The sequence below is a fragment of the Ursus arctos genome, unplaced genomic scaffold, assembly GCF_023065955.2.
Source record: "Ursus arctos isolate Adak ecotype North America unplaced genomic scaffold, UrsArc2.0 scaffold_10, whole genome shotgun sequence".
In the NCBI taxonomy this organism is placed as follows: domain Eukaryota; kingdom Metazoa; phylum Chordata; class Mammalia; order Carnivora; family Ursidae; genus Ursus; species Ursus arctos.
Genome location: NW_026622764.1, coordinates 19,245,062 through 19,262,855, shown reverse-complemented (window position 1 = coordinate 19,262,855; position 17,794 = coordinate 19,245,062).

Here is a 17,794-nt window from a genome sequence, read left to right as displayed (position 1 = left end):
ATTAAAATATGCCCTTCATGTTATGTTGACAAATATCTCAGTTTCCAGGGCTCTAAAGGCTACTTAGGGGCGACTGGGTGGCTCAGTCGTTAAGCGTCTGCCTTTGGCTCAGGGCGTGATCCCGGAGTCCTGGGATCGAGCCCCACATCAGGCTCCTCCTCTGGGAGCCTGCTTCTTCCTCTCCCACTCCCCCTGCCTGTGTTCCCTCTCTCACTGGCTCTCTCTCTGTCAAATAAATAAATAAAATCTTTTAAAAAATAAATAAATAAATAAAGGCTACTTAGGTTTGGAGTTGGCTTCTCTAGGTCTTAAGAATATACACAGACATCTTAAAAAGAGTGTTTCAAGGGCGCCTGAATGGCTCAGTCAGGTAAGCGTCTGCCTTTGGCTCAGGTCATGATCCCGGGGTCCTGGGATCCACCTGGCATCGGGCTCCCTGCTTAGCAAGGAGTCTGTTTCTCTCTCTCCTTCTGCCACTCCCCCGTTTGTGCTCTCTCTCTCTCTCTCAAAGAAATAAATAAAATTTAAAAAAAAATAGTGCTTCAGTTTATTGGCCATAACAGATAAAACATTTCTAATATATTAATATTTAAAGTCCTCAAAGACTGTAAGAGAACTTTAATAAGTGAATTATCTTATTACAATAATTATTAATGTTATCTGATTAAGATGCATTTTGGGATCAAAATGTATCATAGCAGTACAGCTCACTGATTTTTTTCTTGATGATGTATATATAGAGAGAAAAAAGCAGACAAATTATAGGCCAAAAAAAGAAAATCTGAAAATTCTCAGATTTTTGAACTTTATTGTTCAAATATATCCTAAAAAGTATTTTCTTAAAAAATTTTAAGAGTAGGAATTTAGATTGTTTGAATGTTTTTGTTGTCAAAAACAATGCACATACTTATACAGACTTAAAGAGAATCATATTAAATAAATTCATAGAAGCACATATTCCAGGGCAAAGACACACATATAAAATTTCAACAGATAATGCCAAATTATTCCTCAAATGTGGCAACAATCACCTTCCATCAAAGATTGTATATAACATCATCTGTTCTCCAAATTTAACTACTGGCTTTAAAAAGTCTTACATTTTTTTCTGATATAGTAACTGAGAGATGGTATTTTGTTTTAATTTTTCTTATAATTTTCATATATTTATTGGCTTTTTACACTTTCTTTTTTGAGTTATCATTTTTATTTTGTACCATTTCCTATACTGTTTATTTTTTAAGTTTTTAAAATATAGATAGTAATCCTTTGCCTATTATGTATATTCCAATTATTTTTCCCAGTTTATTATATCGAAAACATTTCATTAACTTTTCCTTAGCTATTGTTTAAATTACTTTAAGTTGCTCTTTTATTACAGTGACTGTAGGTTTTATTTGATAGTAATTCTGTTTGGTACTTTATCAAATCTATTTGATAGCTTCTATTTATAATATTGTGAATTCTTGCATTTTAGGGTCTATTAGTTTTTTAGCCACGATATTTTGTATCACTGTATTTTCATTTCTCTCTCTCTCTTTTGAGGGTATTTAAGCTTAAATGAATTAAATCTCTTTCAGATTGCTCTCTTATCTTTAGTTCCTGGGGTATGGACTTGCCAACTCATTGACGAATGATCTCAGTTGTAACCAAATGCTCATAATTACAAATAACTGACTCAGTAACTTGGCTTGACTAAATTTTAATAAATCTTCAGTAGTTTCCTCCCCACAGACCCCTGATTTTTGGCTTGACTCCAAGCTTCAACAATCAATATAGTACAGAACATCCCCCTTAAAAACTCATTCTCTATGGATCTATAAATCCATAGAATTGACCGACCATAGAGACTACATTTTCTGTTGAACAGGTCCACTGATACTGTAAATTCACTTCCATCTGCTTGCCGCATTTCCCTACAAAGTTCCTGCTTACCTCAATTATCCTTCCCTATAAAAGAAAAACCATTTTCTCTCTGATTTCGAAACACTTGCGAACACTGAGATCAGACTGTTCTCTTTGTTTAAATAATCTTTTCAAATAAAGTCTCTCCTTACCTAAGTCTGGATTTGTTTTCTAATTGACCTTTGGCAGTAAGTTTCTGTGTCTGCTTTGTGATTGCAGCATGTGAACTCATTAGCAATGGTTCTCTGTTCACAGATATGATGGCTTTGCTCAGCTCGCAGCTTTATAAAGTTTTATCAGTTTTAGTTATAACCATGCATGTGTCTGATCTCCATCCTAATTTTAAAATCCAAGCCACTAAATATATATCCAGTTAAAATATACTGAAACACTAATTCAACTTTAATTCCAGCTTACCACTATGGCTTTGAGTTCTCTTTTTTGTTAGCTCTTGAATATCCCTCTTTCTTGTTTTTAAGCTTATCTATATATTAAAATTGCTTTTGTACTCAACATTTATATATGCTTGAGGCATCATAAAATATCACAAAATAAGTAAGGTATCATAAAATATCACTTAAATTCACCATAACGAATGGAATTATTCTTTTGAAAGTGTGTAAAGTAATGTATTAAATAACATTATGTGGGTGTTAAAATAATGCAATTGCATTGGAATAGCAAAAAATAGAGTCCACATTATTGTATTATTAAGTGAAAAAAGTAAGTTAAAGAGGAATATTTATAACGTTATTCCTTTTTGTTAAAATATCTTTTGATGGTATTTGCATAGACATATATCTTGGATGAATACATATGAAACTATAAAGAATAGTTAACATCAGGAGGTAGGATTAAAATAGGATTAAGAGCTTTTTTTCTCAGAATGCCTTGATTGATGGTCCTTTAGATGGCTGAATTTTCTTTTCTTTATTTCTTTTCTCTTACATATAATGTATCAGTGAGCAATTGTGTGAGTACTTCTCAAAGATGAATTCATAGATAATACTGCCTAGATCATAAATTGTAGAAGTATTTTAGCAAACTTTACTTTCAATGTGTGCTCTCTAGAGGACTTTTTAACATATTGTAGTGTTGAATTGTATTTAAAACATACATATATTTTGTGATTAATAATGAATATTTAAGGCACAACCTAGTGAATATAGTTAGTAATATTGTATTATACACTTTACAATTCCTAGGAGAAGAGATTTTAAATGTTCTCACCATAAGAAAGAAATTATAACTGTATGAATTCATAGACTTGTTAACTAATGTTATGGTGGGAATCATATTGCACATATAAATGTATCAAATCAACACCATGTATACTGTAAGCTTACACAATGAAATGTGCCAATTAAATCTCAATAAAAATAAAATTTAATTTAAAAATGAATATAATCTTTCTTGATTTTATTTTTGTGCAAGAAAACTACATGGTTCAGGATCTTTAAAGAAATCATAAGATTCTGGTCCCCATACCAGTGAGAAACTAAGAGCAAATTGCCTTGAGGTAGGAGAGACATGTTTTGTTTTGTTTTGGTTTTTTAATTTTATGTTTTGCTTTATTCTTAAGTAGGTTTAAAAAAAAGTCTTTTGTACTTAAATTTACTTGTCTTCACTTGTAAAACATTCCTTGTCCTCACAACACTCTGAATGAAGGATTAAGAAATAGTCTACAGAAGTATATAACTCCTCAGGTCTTGTGAACGAGCTTCTAAACTCCAGTGGTCAAGTCACACCAAGCAGAGCGAGTGGTTTGGAGGATGAGATGCATGCAAACACAGGGAACATCGCCCCCTATCTTTTACATAATTTCAAAAAAAAGCGTTTATCACTAACCCTCGAGGGTGACCATGCACATTCACACTGTGTCATGATTATTAAATGGAGATTCTTATGTAACTTACTGCCTCAACACATGCTTCATCTTTTTCTCACCACCTGGAGGGGTCTATAAAATTTTATAAACCAGGTGATATCTGAATTGATACTTCAGGCATACGTCAAACTTTGCCAGAGGAACTCTAAGTACTTCCAAGAAAGGAAAGCAACTTGTGCTGATCAAAGAATGGATGAGAGGAGATGGAATCTTTAGGAATACATAAAATGCACAAAATTCCCTGAAAAGGGGGAAACGGGATTAGCTTGGAATTTCGGGAGATGCAGAGAATAAGCAAACATGGGCCAAAAGGTAATTAACCAGCCATGACATGCTAAGAATTTTTGTGCTTCATTCTGAGGGGTACTATTACTAAAAAGATTAATGTGTAGAAAATGGGTAGTGGACATTTTCAAAGTTTCTAATTCATTGGTCTGGGATAGAAACTAGAAACTCTTTAAACAACCTTTGTAAGTTGAAAAACATATTTGATATATGAATATAATATGATATGTGATTTGATGTGAAAGTCCATATGATAAAACTAAGCTTTAGTTATAAAGACCTCTATAATATTTACATTTTAAAACCTAAATAAAAATAGTTAATTATTAGTAAATATGACCTGAACCATTTAGAAAACAGAAAAGTAAAAATTAATACAACCATTTTCTAACATTCACAGTGCTTAATAAAAGCCACGATGGGTATAAAAATCAAGGTTGCTATTCTAAAGTAACTTAAAGCGCTTTCATGCCTCATATTACTATCTCTAGTTAATTTAATGAAGATCTGTATTTGAAGAACACAGATAGTAATTCTGATACTACTTCAATAGAGCAACATAAAATTTCTCAAATTTTACTAATATATGATCCACAAGTTTTTTATTTGCAGAATCAGAAAGTGTTTTAGTGAGATATTGCTAGGATATCATACTGAATGACATTGACTTTTCTCAGTCTGAGTTTCTTTACTTTCTTTACTTTCCATTATTTCCAAGCAATGGAAAGAAATTGAAAGACATAATCTTTAATATCTCTTAAAACAATAATGTTTTAGTTCCACTAAATATCCAATATGAATTACCTGTGTATATGTAAATTCATAATCAGGTGACCATGACATAGAGGGAAAGGAAAATGCAGAAGACTGCACAGGAATGTGTGATCCAGAGAGAAAGTAAGACACATTGACTTAGAGAGATATACTAAAGACACAAAAGACACTTATGAAGTTATTTACATATTGGCAACATGCTGAACCTAGCATATGCAGATACATACCCTACCTTATTTTATTATATACTACCACACTAAATATAAATCCTAGAAAATGCTAGAAAAAAATGTATGGCAATGCACAGCAGGAGAAGAAAACCCATTAATTTATTGGAAGAGAGGATAGAAAAGCTGTATGATCTAATTGCTAGACATAGGGTTTAATAAAGTATCTGTAAGACAGGAAAAGGTGTAACCTTGGTCCTAAATGAGGTCGGAAACTAGAACCCAAATCAAAACTACCAAACATAATCCAAGACTTATGAGAATTACATTAGAGAAAAACTGCATATGCACCTAGGAAAGTACCAGAAATTTGTCCTAGGCCTTAATGTTGAAGGTGGGAGAAATGTCCTCTGTGAAAAATTTAATCCCCAAATTTGTTCCATGTATGATTAAGGGAGCCAAGTCCATAACATCTGCATGTTGTAGGACTTAAGGGAGGAAGAATATAAAGCAAAATCTGGTCTATTAACAGGAAAGTCACTGTAGCTCCCCCCCTCCACAATAAAAGCCCACAGCAGCACTCATTGCTCTAGAGGGAATCCAGGGATTCCAAGAGTAAAAAATAATAAAACAAAACACCTGACTCTGTTGAGGATGCCTGCATTATCTAAAATTATAAAAGACACAGATAGTAATCATCCATGAGGGAGTATACTAGAATTAACAAAATGGAACCATTAACAACAAAGCAATTTATGATGATAAAACAATCTCGGGAAGTCTATAAAAATTATTTGCATCAAATGTATAAACAGATAAATAAATAATCCAATCATAATTACAGCAAAGGAAAATGTAAAGGGGCACAATTTTTAAAAGATATAAATAGAACATCTAGAAATTTTTAATGTAAATTTTGGAAAAAACTCAGTGGAGAGCTTAAGCAAACTTTAGAACAGAGGAGGAGAGATTTCGAAAGTACTGGAAGGTAGATCTAAAGCAAGTGACTAAAACAAAGCACAGAAAGATGGACACAAGATTCTGTAGTATTTAATTAAGAGTAGTAACACTAGAGCTCTTACATCTAAAAGGTCAATTGTATAATAAACTAGAGAAAATATAGTAACCTTCCTTTCCAGGCTCATCACATGAACAATTTCAGGGCCACATTTCATAGTACAGCATATCTAAATGATGCCAGCTGGAGTTGTGCAATCTATAACATGTACGGTCTAATGCAGAGGACTCCTATTCCATTTTCTCCCTCATATATTATTTCTAACATACATCACCTACTTTTAATCCACAGGATATTTTATTTGCATAACTACTGTTATCAAATTAAATTAGGAAAAGACTTCAATCCAGCTCCTACAAAATACCTACTTAGGAATTTTATCTTAGAACTATTTATAGGAATTTTTAGCCATTCTTTTAGATGTTTTAATTCCCACTAAAATTATTTCAGTAAATTACAAGTTAACATTAAGTTTCTACTTCACTAATATTGAATTCAAGAAGCATTCATTTGAGAATAATTTGTATGTCTGCAGTCAATACTTTCAGTCGGATGCATTGTATTTATTGTCATATTTTCTTCTTTATAAGAGGATTCCTTGAATGAATCCCTCATCCTCTCTGTACGCAGTTCCAGAAGATAACAATGCTCTCCACCCCACCCACAAATAGATATATGCTTTCTTTGTCAGAAAATAAACTGCCTGGAATTGGGAAAATTAGTTACCTCTTTCTGTCACTCCAGCTATCCTTTAAATCCATTATTTTTTATTGAGAAAGCTCACTTCCCCACATATTTTAATGCAATTCCAGAAATTATAGCAATAGCACTCCACATTTGGTATGACAGAATGATGATCTCTTCTACTTTCTGCTTCAGTATCACTCAATGAATTTAAACCTTTAAAAAAAAATGTCTTCAGTGTGATAGGAAAGCACTTAAGTAGGAATGTTACTAAGGTCTAGTAGACATCCCAATAAATAAACCTTTCCTTATTCTCCAGATGTGGTTTTTATTCAGCATTATTATTCACAGTAAACAATAAACTGGTAAAATAGACAGTACAGGTTTAATGATGAATTAAACTGCATTGCATTGACATTCTCTAAGCCAGTAAGCTCTATATAATTGATTTTCTTTCAGAGGTCAATGTGAAACAGCAGTTTGAAAGTGACATCCCAAATAAATTCTGATTGTTGACCCTTGCCTTAACTGTCTTTCTGTATATCATTAGCTGAGGCATTAAATCTGTAAGTTTCTTCACCTGTATAACATGGTAAGAATAATGATTTTCTACCAGAGGATTATGAGGGTAACTGTTGACAACACAGCTTTTAAGATATTATAGAATATTGATTCCTAGTATTTTTAATGCAGATAAAATTAATATATACCAATTTGATGATCATTATTAACATATTTTATCTCAGTGTATATATATATAAATTGTATTATAAATTATATACATTACTGAAGTTAATTTCTAAAATGTCAATGTCAGAGAAAACCTTTCAGATTGATAGACAATATATTACAGTATTTTAAATGAAAAGCGCCTTTCTTTCACTCTCAGGGTTTGCATTTACCCTGTAGTTTCTGTGTGTTTACCAAAAATATACTGGCTTGTATTGACCACATTTTTTTGAAGTAAAGCATGATTTATATTTTATTGAATACTGAGGTTTTAAAAACTGATGCCGTGTTTATATTACTCATGACATTATTATTTTAATGGTACGTATGATACTGAAGCTCAGTAGCATTTTTTCTGGGACAAATGTATAAATTGGAACAACTAGGAAGTCCAAACAACCTAGAGAGATTTGGCCAGGGGATTAAAATAAAAAAAGGAAAAGGGAAGATCAAGCTGCGACTTGGGAGTCCCATTTCCTGGCTCCTCCTTAAAGAAGAAAAGAACAGAGGAGGCTGGTTATTTCTCTTAGTTCTAGGGTAAGGAGTGGGCTATTCAAGCAGAAAGGACATATATTGGATAAAGGGAAACGTTCTACTCATTGACTTCAAGCTCCTTCAATGACCAGTTTTATGACTAGGCTGGACCTGAAGGCACCAGGGCACATGGTCTGGGCTGTAGTACATGAAAAAATTTCAAGAAAGAAAGGAGATAGTAGCTCCTTCATGAGGTGATCCAAGAGTGAATATGGCGAAAGGAAATGCAAATGGTGGGACAACAGCCCTACTGTGCAGACCCTTTCACTGGGGCTTATGTGGCAACACTCTGTTGATGGCCTGATGCTTCTGAAACACAATATGCCTCTGACCACATGGGCTGCAGAGGAAGCTGTAGGTAGAGAAAGATATGACCCACAATTATCTTGCAAAAATATAGACTTCAGATCAGTAAAAGCAAAATCCTGAGCCAACCTCTACTGGATGTGAATTTTGGTGGAAGCAGACAATTTAATATTTTCAGAAGGTTTATTTCCCACTTCAAAACTCTACTGCTTTAAAATAACTTTGGTATGGTTGCAACTAAAAACATGCAGGAACAACTCCAGCGTCCTGTTACTAGGTACAAGGTCTTTTTGGGATGCATGTACCATTCAAATGTGATTTCTCTAAATATTTTATCAATAAGAAGACCAATCCAGGTAAACTGACAAAACAAAATAGAACAAAACAAAACAAAACAAGTAATTTGTTTTGTAGAACTTGATACTTCGTCCAACCAGCAAGCTAGTGATGTAGTTGTAGATGAGACCAGTGCCATTTTCCAGGATTACTTTGATGATGCCTACTTAGGTTTATTTTTGTAAACACCAAGAATTGTTTATGATATTATGGACAATTTAATTTATTATGGAAAAACATATCATTTGGAAATTGTGAACCAAATCTTCTCCCAAAACTAGAGTTATTAATTGTAGTTGAAGAAATGAATGCTAAACCGTATCAACTTGAAACAGCCATAAAACACAAAGAATTTTAGACTTGGTTGTTAAAGTACAGGGTTGAAGAAATGAAAATAAAATGGATACCTTCTAATTATTGTTTATAAAAAGAAAAAAGAAAGAGACAGATAGAGTGGAGAAAGGAGGAAGGATTTTTTTGAATCATGAAATTAACTTCTTCGTCCTTAGCGATATTCTTTGCTCTGGAATTTATTCTGGATGATACTGCTAGAGACACTCCAGACTTCTTTTGACTACTGGCATGGTATATTTTTTACATCATTAATTATTAGTATTTTCATGTCTTTATATTTAAAGTGATTTCTTATAAGCTGCATGTATATGGTGTTGTATTTATATCCCATCTGACAATATATCTCTTCCAATTGGGGTGTTCAGAATATTTTTAATTTAATGTGAATATTGATAGGTTTTACTTTAAATCTATCACCTTGCTAGTTTTTTTTTATTTAATCCAGCTCTTCCTTTTTCTCCTTCTCACTTTTTTTCTTCTTGCTTTTGTCTTATTATGCTACTATTACTCCATTTTATCTACACTGTTGGCTTATTATTTAAAAATTCATTTTTCTATCTTTATTTCCCTAAGTTTCGAAAAATAATATTTTTATTTGTTATAGCCTACCTACAAATGGTATTATACCATTTTACATACAGTTTAAAATACCAAGTGTTTGGGGCGCCTGAATGGCTCAGTCATTAAGCGTCTGCCTTCGGCTCAGAGTGTGATCCCAGGGTCCTGGGATCGAGCCTCGCATGGGGCTCCATGCTCCATTGGGAGCCTGCTTCTCCCTCTCCCCCTCCCCCTGCTTGTGTTTCCTCTCTTGCTGGCTGTCTCTCTCTCTGTCAAATAAATAAATAAAATCTTTAAAAATAAAATAAAATAAGATAAAATAAAATACCAAGTATTTATATAAATTAGTTTGGAATTATTTTTTATGTGAAGCCCAGTTTTTCTAATTGTAATATCCAAAAGTTAAGGAAAAGAAAATGTCACCTGGAGTATATTGTTATGCTTAAAATTTTCACCAACAGCAAAGTCTTAAAACTCTAACACTCATTTTTTCAAAATCTACTTACAGGTTATTTGTCAAGGCAGGAACAGTTTCCATGGGAATAGAATCAAGTACCCTCAACAAGAGGTTTCAGGAGTTGTTAAATTTCAATGCCTGAAACTTAGCACTCCTCTAATAACATAATCTAATTATTAAGTGCTAAATTTATCAACAATTTCTCAAACATACTCCTAGAGTGGCTGTCATTATTCTCTAAATAGTGACCGACTGGAAATGAATAATTATAGAGTGGTTTTAAAATTGTGCCACTAAAAATTGAGCATTTTTAACCCTGTACAAAACCACCATGTTATAGAATTCACAACTCAGTTGTATGTTTAAATAAAATACTTTAAAAATAGTATCACTCTTCAGTAATGAAGATAAAGCAATTGAATTCTCAGTGGAAGCTTAGACATATAAGGTCTGTTATTTGTCATCACAATATTGGGCTTTTAGATTTAGGAACCAAATCCTTTATTTACCAAAATGCATACTTATGATATCCTGATGTGATCAAATTATGAGAGTAGAAAGTTTGTATTAGATCTACTTCCACTTGACAGTGTAGGCATAATTTTCCCCCAGAAATATTTTATTTACTCATATGAACTAATTTTAGTCTATGTTTAATATTCTTCTTGGTAAAAATATATTTTGAAAAAAATTTTACATGCTCTAACTTAGTAAACTTCATCTAGATGGGCAAAGTAAAGGAAAGAATGCACCGGTCAGCCATGTTTCAGTAATAAGAACCTATGTCAAGGCACTTAGCTGAATTATCTGTCGTTGTTTTTTTAGATTTAAATTTTTTTTAGATTTATTTATTTATTTGTGATGGGGGAGGGGCAAAGGGAGAGGGTGAAAGTCTCCAGCAGACCCGCTGTGGAGCACAGTGCCCCATGCGGACTTCATCCCACTACCCTAAGATCATGACCTGAGCCAAGATCAGGAGTCAGAAGCTCAACCCACTGAGCCACCCAGAAGCCACAGAATTATCTAGTTATTTAATAAATTATTTTTTTTTATTTTGGTTGAAAACACCTTGGGGGGAATAAATAAATAAACAAACACAACCTTCAATATACTTCTTTAGAGAGAGCAAACAGGTATAAACAATCTCCCCTTTTCCCATTTTGAGGTTGGATGCCCTGTGTTTATCTAATGTTTATGATTCAGTTACAGTATATCTGAATCTAGGATTCAGTTCTGACGGCCAATGACTAGAAAAGAAAATGAAGAAGCTGATGTATATTTGGTGAGTGAGAAGATTTAAACAAATCTAAAATAAATGTAATTATAAAATGATAAAATAAATGATGAGTACTGAAATGAGCCAACATTAGGAAAAAACTATATCCAAGTCAAAAGTCATTTCCTTGGTAAAGTCATCTCCAACTTCCCCAGAAGTACTGGGTTATTCAAGAGTTCCTTCACAGCATCTCTTTGATAATATTTACCACATTATAAGAAACATAAACAGCTGTCTTTTCAGCTTAATACTATTTATCTAGTCATGTACGTGTTATATAAAAATTACATGTATTCTAATATTTAAAATCCACAAAAAATTAAGAAAGCTAATTTATCCCTTCTCCCTCTCTCTTCCTGTCACCCAATTTCATTATCCTGCGGCAACTATGTTGTTAATTTCTTACGTATTCTACCAGAGCTATCTACATATATACACATACCTATGTATTTATAGTCATTTTTGTATCACTTATGCTACCATGTACACTTTGAGGACTTGTTTTATTTACCTGGAAATTATACTTTAGAAGAAAATGTAGAGATTTCTCCTTTTAACATCTGCGTTATACTTCATTGTAAATTCATTACTTTAGGATGAACGTTTAGCATTTTTCATTTTTTTGGTGCAATACACAAATAGAATACAGCTTTACAATAAATTATCGAACCATTACCATATGTTGTATTTTGAAACAAATGTTTGTAGGAGTATTTATGATCCTATCTGCCCCTCCAGAAATGTACCAGGCCCATCAGAAAGTGAAGCCTACTTTCCTTCTGCTTGCAAATAGCTGTAGCTTTGTGAATGTTTCAAAAAATAGAATTTGATTAAAGTAATAATGTGGTTTATGTGACTGTGACATAAAACGTGATGAAGCTTTAGTCTGGCTATGTCTCTTGGGACACCTGCTCATAGAATGCGCTTACCATGTTGTAACAAAATTCTGCAACATAGCCACATGTAGACATTCCAGCTAAGATCCCTATTTATCACTTATAGCCCTTATTAGCCTAAACCACTATCAGCTGCCAAAATGTGAGAAAGCCTGTAGATAATTTTAGCCCTAGCCTTGAGCTACTCCAGCTGAATTCAAGTTGAGTAGGTAAGATCTACTGAGTGCTCCCCAAATGAAAGACTCATGAGCAAGGTAAACCACTTGCTCGAGTTAAACCACTAAGTTTCAAAATTAGTTTTGACACAGCTATGGTAATCAGAATAGTCATGATGAACTTAAGTGGTACTGGATTGTACCTTTCTGCAACAAAAACTGTAAAATTAGGGGCGCCTAGGAGGCTCAGTCGGTTAAGCGACTGACTTGTGATTTCGGCCCAGGTCATGATCTCATGGGTCTTGGGACTGAGCCCTGAATCAGGCTCCACACTCAGCACAGAGTCTGCTGGAGAGTCTTTCCTTCTGCCTCTTCCCCCCACTCACATGCTCACTCATGCTCCCTCCCTTTCTCTCTCTAAAATAAGTAATCTTTAAAAACAACTGTAAAATTAGACAATATAAAGAATGAGAACAAAGTAAGGATGTCCTCTTTAATAATTTTCATTCAACATTGGAATTCTAACTGGTGTAACAAGGCAACAAAATGAAATAAAAGTCAATTTATATTTATTAACGTTGATTATATACAAAGAAAATCCTAAAGAATCCAAAAGTTACTTAAAAAATCAAATCTTTTAAAAAATTAATAATAATTTACAATAGCAGGAAGAATCAAAATACCTGTGGATGAAGATAGTGATTATATGTGCAATACTTGTTCAGTGACAAATATAAAATATTGTTGAGAAAGATTAAAGTTCTAATTAAATAATGGATTTGAAGGCTCAATATTTTTAAGGTGACAATATGTCCTAAAGTATTCTATAAATATAAAAAAATCCCATCAAATCTCCAGTGAATTATTATGGAGAAATGAGGAACTGACTTTAAAATTAACTTTAAAATACAAAGATCTTTAAGAGCAAAACAATTTGAAAAGATCAAATCTAGGGTTCTATTATTACCTGTTTTTCAAAACTAACTATAAAGGTACTCTAATAGCCTGAAAAATGAATAAATCCACAGAATGAATCCACATCCTAATATCTGAAACCTTAAATTTTACTTCATTTGGAGAAAGGCTCTTTACAGGGGTGATTAAGTTAAGGATCTTGGGATGAGATCATTTTGTATTATGTGAGTGGGCTCTAAATGCTGTCACCATTATCCTAATAAGAAAGAAACAGAGGGAGATTAGACAGACAACAGAAGGAGAAGGCAATATGACAGAGGCCATAAGTCAAGGAGTGCTGGCAGCCACCGGAAGCTAAATGAAGCAAGTAATGGATTCTCCCCTAAAGACTGCAGATGAAATTTCTTTGCTGACACTTAGATCTCGACTCAGTAAAACTGGCTGTGGCCTTCTCACCTCCAGACTGTAGGAGAATAAATTTTTGTTGTTTTAAGCCACCAAATTTATGGTGCTAAATTCTCTTGACCAATTAACCACTTTTTTTTTTTTTTTTTTTTTTAAAATCATGAAATTACCTCTTGGTCCCTGGTGATATTCTTTGCTCTGGAATTTATCCTGGATGATATTAATAGAGACACTCCAGACTTCTTTTGACTATTGGCATGGTATATTTTTTACATCCTTTAATTATTAATATTTTCATGCCTTTATATTTAAAGTAATTTAAAGTATTTCAAGTAATTTCCTATAAGCAGCATGCAATTGGGTGTTACATTTATATCCCATCTGACAATATATCTTTTCCCGCTAGTATCTCTTTCAATTAAATAAATAAATAAATAAATAAATAAATAAATAAGTTAGCATAGTGTTGCCTATCTGGGAATAGATATTCTGGCACTGAAAGCCTTATTTCTTCCTTTCTGGTATGCCTTTAATATTTGTATACCCTAGTATAATCTTGAAAGAAAGATGGTAGCAAACCATTTTTTCCCTAATTTTAGGATCCAAGAATTAAGTATTTAACATTGTAGTAAGACGTTCACCGTACAATTTTTGTAAATATCCATTATCAGATTTTCATTTTTGTGTTAGTTTACTTATCAGTAATTGATAAATAAAGAATTAATCAGCCTATCTCTTCATCAGTGAATTTAGTTTATGTCTTAAAGGGAATTCTCTCATTTCATCCAAGGTTCTAATTTTGTTGGCTTAATATTCTCATATTTTTATTACCTATTAAGGTCTGTAGGATATGTAATGTCTTATATTATTGATTGGTGTTTTCTCTCTTCGATTAAGGGCTTATTATTTTTGTTGAACTTTTCAATGAAGTAGGTTTTAGCTTTGTTACTCTGTTATATTTCAGTTTTTTGTTTTGGCTTTTATCTTTTTACTTTCTTCTTTCTACTTACTTTAGACGTGCTTTGTTCCTTTTTTTCTAACTTCCTGCGAGGGACTCTGGTCACTTATTTTAGATCTTTCTTCCTTTCTAATATAAGCTTTTAACCCTATAAATTTCCCTGTATGTATAAATTTAGCTTCATACCCGCATACACACCAATAAAGGGCCCTTTCACGAGCAAGAAAGCTCTCACCAGACACAAAATTTGTTGGGACCTTCATTATGGACTTTAAGACTCCAGAACTATGAAAACATAAAATCTGAGGAATTTTATGGTAGTCTGAGCTAGTCAATGCATATGGTCCTATGTTTTTTAAAAAAGATATTTTATCTACATTTGCTTAAAAACAGTTTCTTTCTACTCTTATTTGTTCTTCTGTTGTGTGGTGCTGGAGTGCTTACAGTCATTTTTAGGATCTGGCTCAGAAAAAGTTGAGAAGGTAGAGTTTGAACTTTGTGGAATAAATGTTTTAGGGTATTACTGGCACCTCCAATGACAGTAAAATTTTTGCTATCAGTCTCGGAGTAGAACTAGCTTCCAGAAGTAATTGTACTGCCTACCATGCTTGTTCACTTCATATTGTGCCAGAGGAGTAAACCTTGAAATGATATTATGACATCACCGTGCTATGACAAACTGCCTGGCATCAGATGTGAGTCGAGGAGTAACAAGATTTCAAATGCTTGAAGCCAGAAGCTATTCTGTGGGAAACTATACTATCCTGAGAAATATAAAATTATATGAAGAAGATTGGTTCTCATTGATGTCTATTTAAAAAAGTAGTGTTCTTGGGGCGCCTGGGTGGCACAGCGGTTAAGCGTCTGCCTTCGGCTCAGGGCGTGATCTGGGCGTTATGGGATCGAACCCCACATCAGGCTCCTCCGCTATGAGCCTGCTTCTTCCTCTCCCACTCCCCCTGCTTGTGATCCCTCTCTCGCTGGCTGTCTCTATCTCTGTCAAATAAATAAATAAAATCTTTAAAAAAAAAAGAATTAAAAAAAAAAAAGTAGTGTTCTTCCAGGAATATACTCAGTAATGCAGCATATACAATGTAAGAAAATAATTTTTCACTTGTATTGGAATTGTGTGAAGTAGAATGTACCAGAAATCCTCTATTTGTAGGGCATAAGCCTATAGCATTAAAACAAATATTGAGTACTTAAGTGTGTGGACTGAATTTTTTACATCCTACCGCTTATCATCGCATTGTATGAACTCATTGGCCACGATGTATTTGTTGTTGGTTTGATACAAAATACTGACACTGAAAAAGGTAAGACACAAAATCCATTATGTAAGTAATGCTGTAGAATCATTCATGATAAACTAGCTAATTAGTACCATCAGTTCAGCTAATATTTAAGACATCACAGCAAATGAAAATTTGCAATGCCCTGTATTTTTGTAGTCTAAGTGAAAGAATCTTCTTAACAGTTTATCCAAATTTAACAATAATTCTGAATATTTGCATGATGTTTCCAGTATTGAGTTGTGAACCCAAGTGAACTTTTTTCTAAACCTGCTTCTCTTTAATAATAATAATTTAAGATAAATTTTAATTAAGCTAGAGGAGAGAGCAAACTATAATTTCTATAAAAGTGTATTATGAAATCACTGTACTATGAAAAAGTCGTCATAAAATATGCTAGTGATATTGTAGGAAAAAATATATTCTTTGGCTGTGTTGAGCTGTTCATTAATAAAATTGTTTTGTTATTATTTTTGACTTTGTGAAGTTTGTGGTATTTGTTAATTTATGATTTACTTTCTCATTCTAAATTCGTATTCTTATGTAAATTGGTAATTGCAATTTACATTTTTTTCCTAAGAGGGCTCCACAAATTTTATCAGCTTCAGGTACCTCAAAACCTAGATTGTCTTTTGCCTGTATCGCTACAAAACATCAATAGCAATTGATTAGCATTTGTTAAGAGCCAGAGAGAATATTATCTTTTCTATTGTTACAGTTGAGTGGACTGAGTCAGAAGCACATTTACACAGATAATAATTGAATTGGTTTTCGAATGCAGTACATATCTGTCTAACTCAAAAGTCTGAACTATATTTTCACTATACTCTGTGATGGCTAATATGCATGAATACCTGATTGTTTTCTGCTGCTTTGGGTTTCCATTTTTTTCACACTGGCATTTCCTCTGCTTTATGTACTCTCTTGCTCTTAGTGCTTTGTCCTATATATTCATTTAATATCTGACTCTGGTTTATTTCCCTCAACTTGAGCCATGTCCTCTCTCTCACCATTAAATTTTGAATGTGCTCTCCACACACTTATGTGCATGGGAAGAATGATTTCCTTCATGCCCATATTAATTTAAACTTATGCTTTGGTGCTTTGTCCTATGTCTTACTTTCTATTGTGTTATTCTCTTTCCTGTGTGACTAACATTACTGTATCTTTTTCCAGTGTTACATATTAACCCTGTATCCATGGTATTTGACTCCTTATATTCCTTATTTTGATAAATATGAGGGAACTGTTTATGTTATAGATAAGCTTGCAGTTCTATAAATACATGAAGACAATTACAAATGAAAAATAATAAACTATTTTAAAAAGTGGGAAAAGCCGTAATGTATAGGTTGATAGTATTACAGATTTGCAAATTATTTTAAAAACTGGCAGTAATTTTATTAACATGACATGAAAATTCTTAAAACTGCCAGATAAGGAAAAACTAAATGTGAATTGTTAAAACCCCACTGAAAAAGTCTTGTATAGATAGGAGATCATTTTCCTTCTTAAGTAAATCTTCCTGTTATAGACCATCACAAATACCTCTCACCGATATTTTCCAATACCAATTATTAATAGTTACTCTTCAATTACTTGCTAGACCAGAAAGATTTTAATTCACGCAAACTGGAGGAGCTATCACTACCTCATTTGACAGATTATGAAACTTAAAACTTGGCATATTCAATTACTTTGAAAAATTCTATCTTAAGTGTCAGGATAAACCGTCAAGCATCCCTTTAACTTTAATGGCCATGCTCTTCACCACTGTGATAGGATGCTTTCCAGTTACATTTAGGTGTTCTTTAGAAAACAGAGTTCATCTTACAGGAAGCCAGTCAGGACAGACAGAGCTCAAATGCTTCAAGTGATACTGCCTAATGTAAATATGAGGCC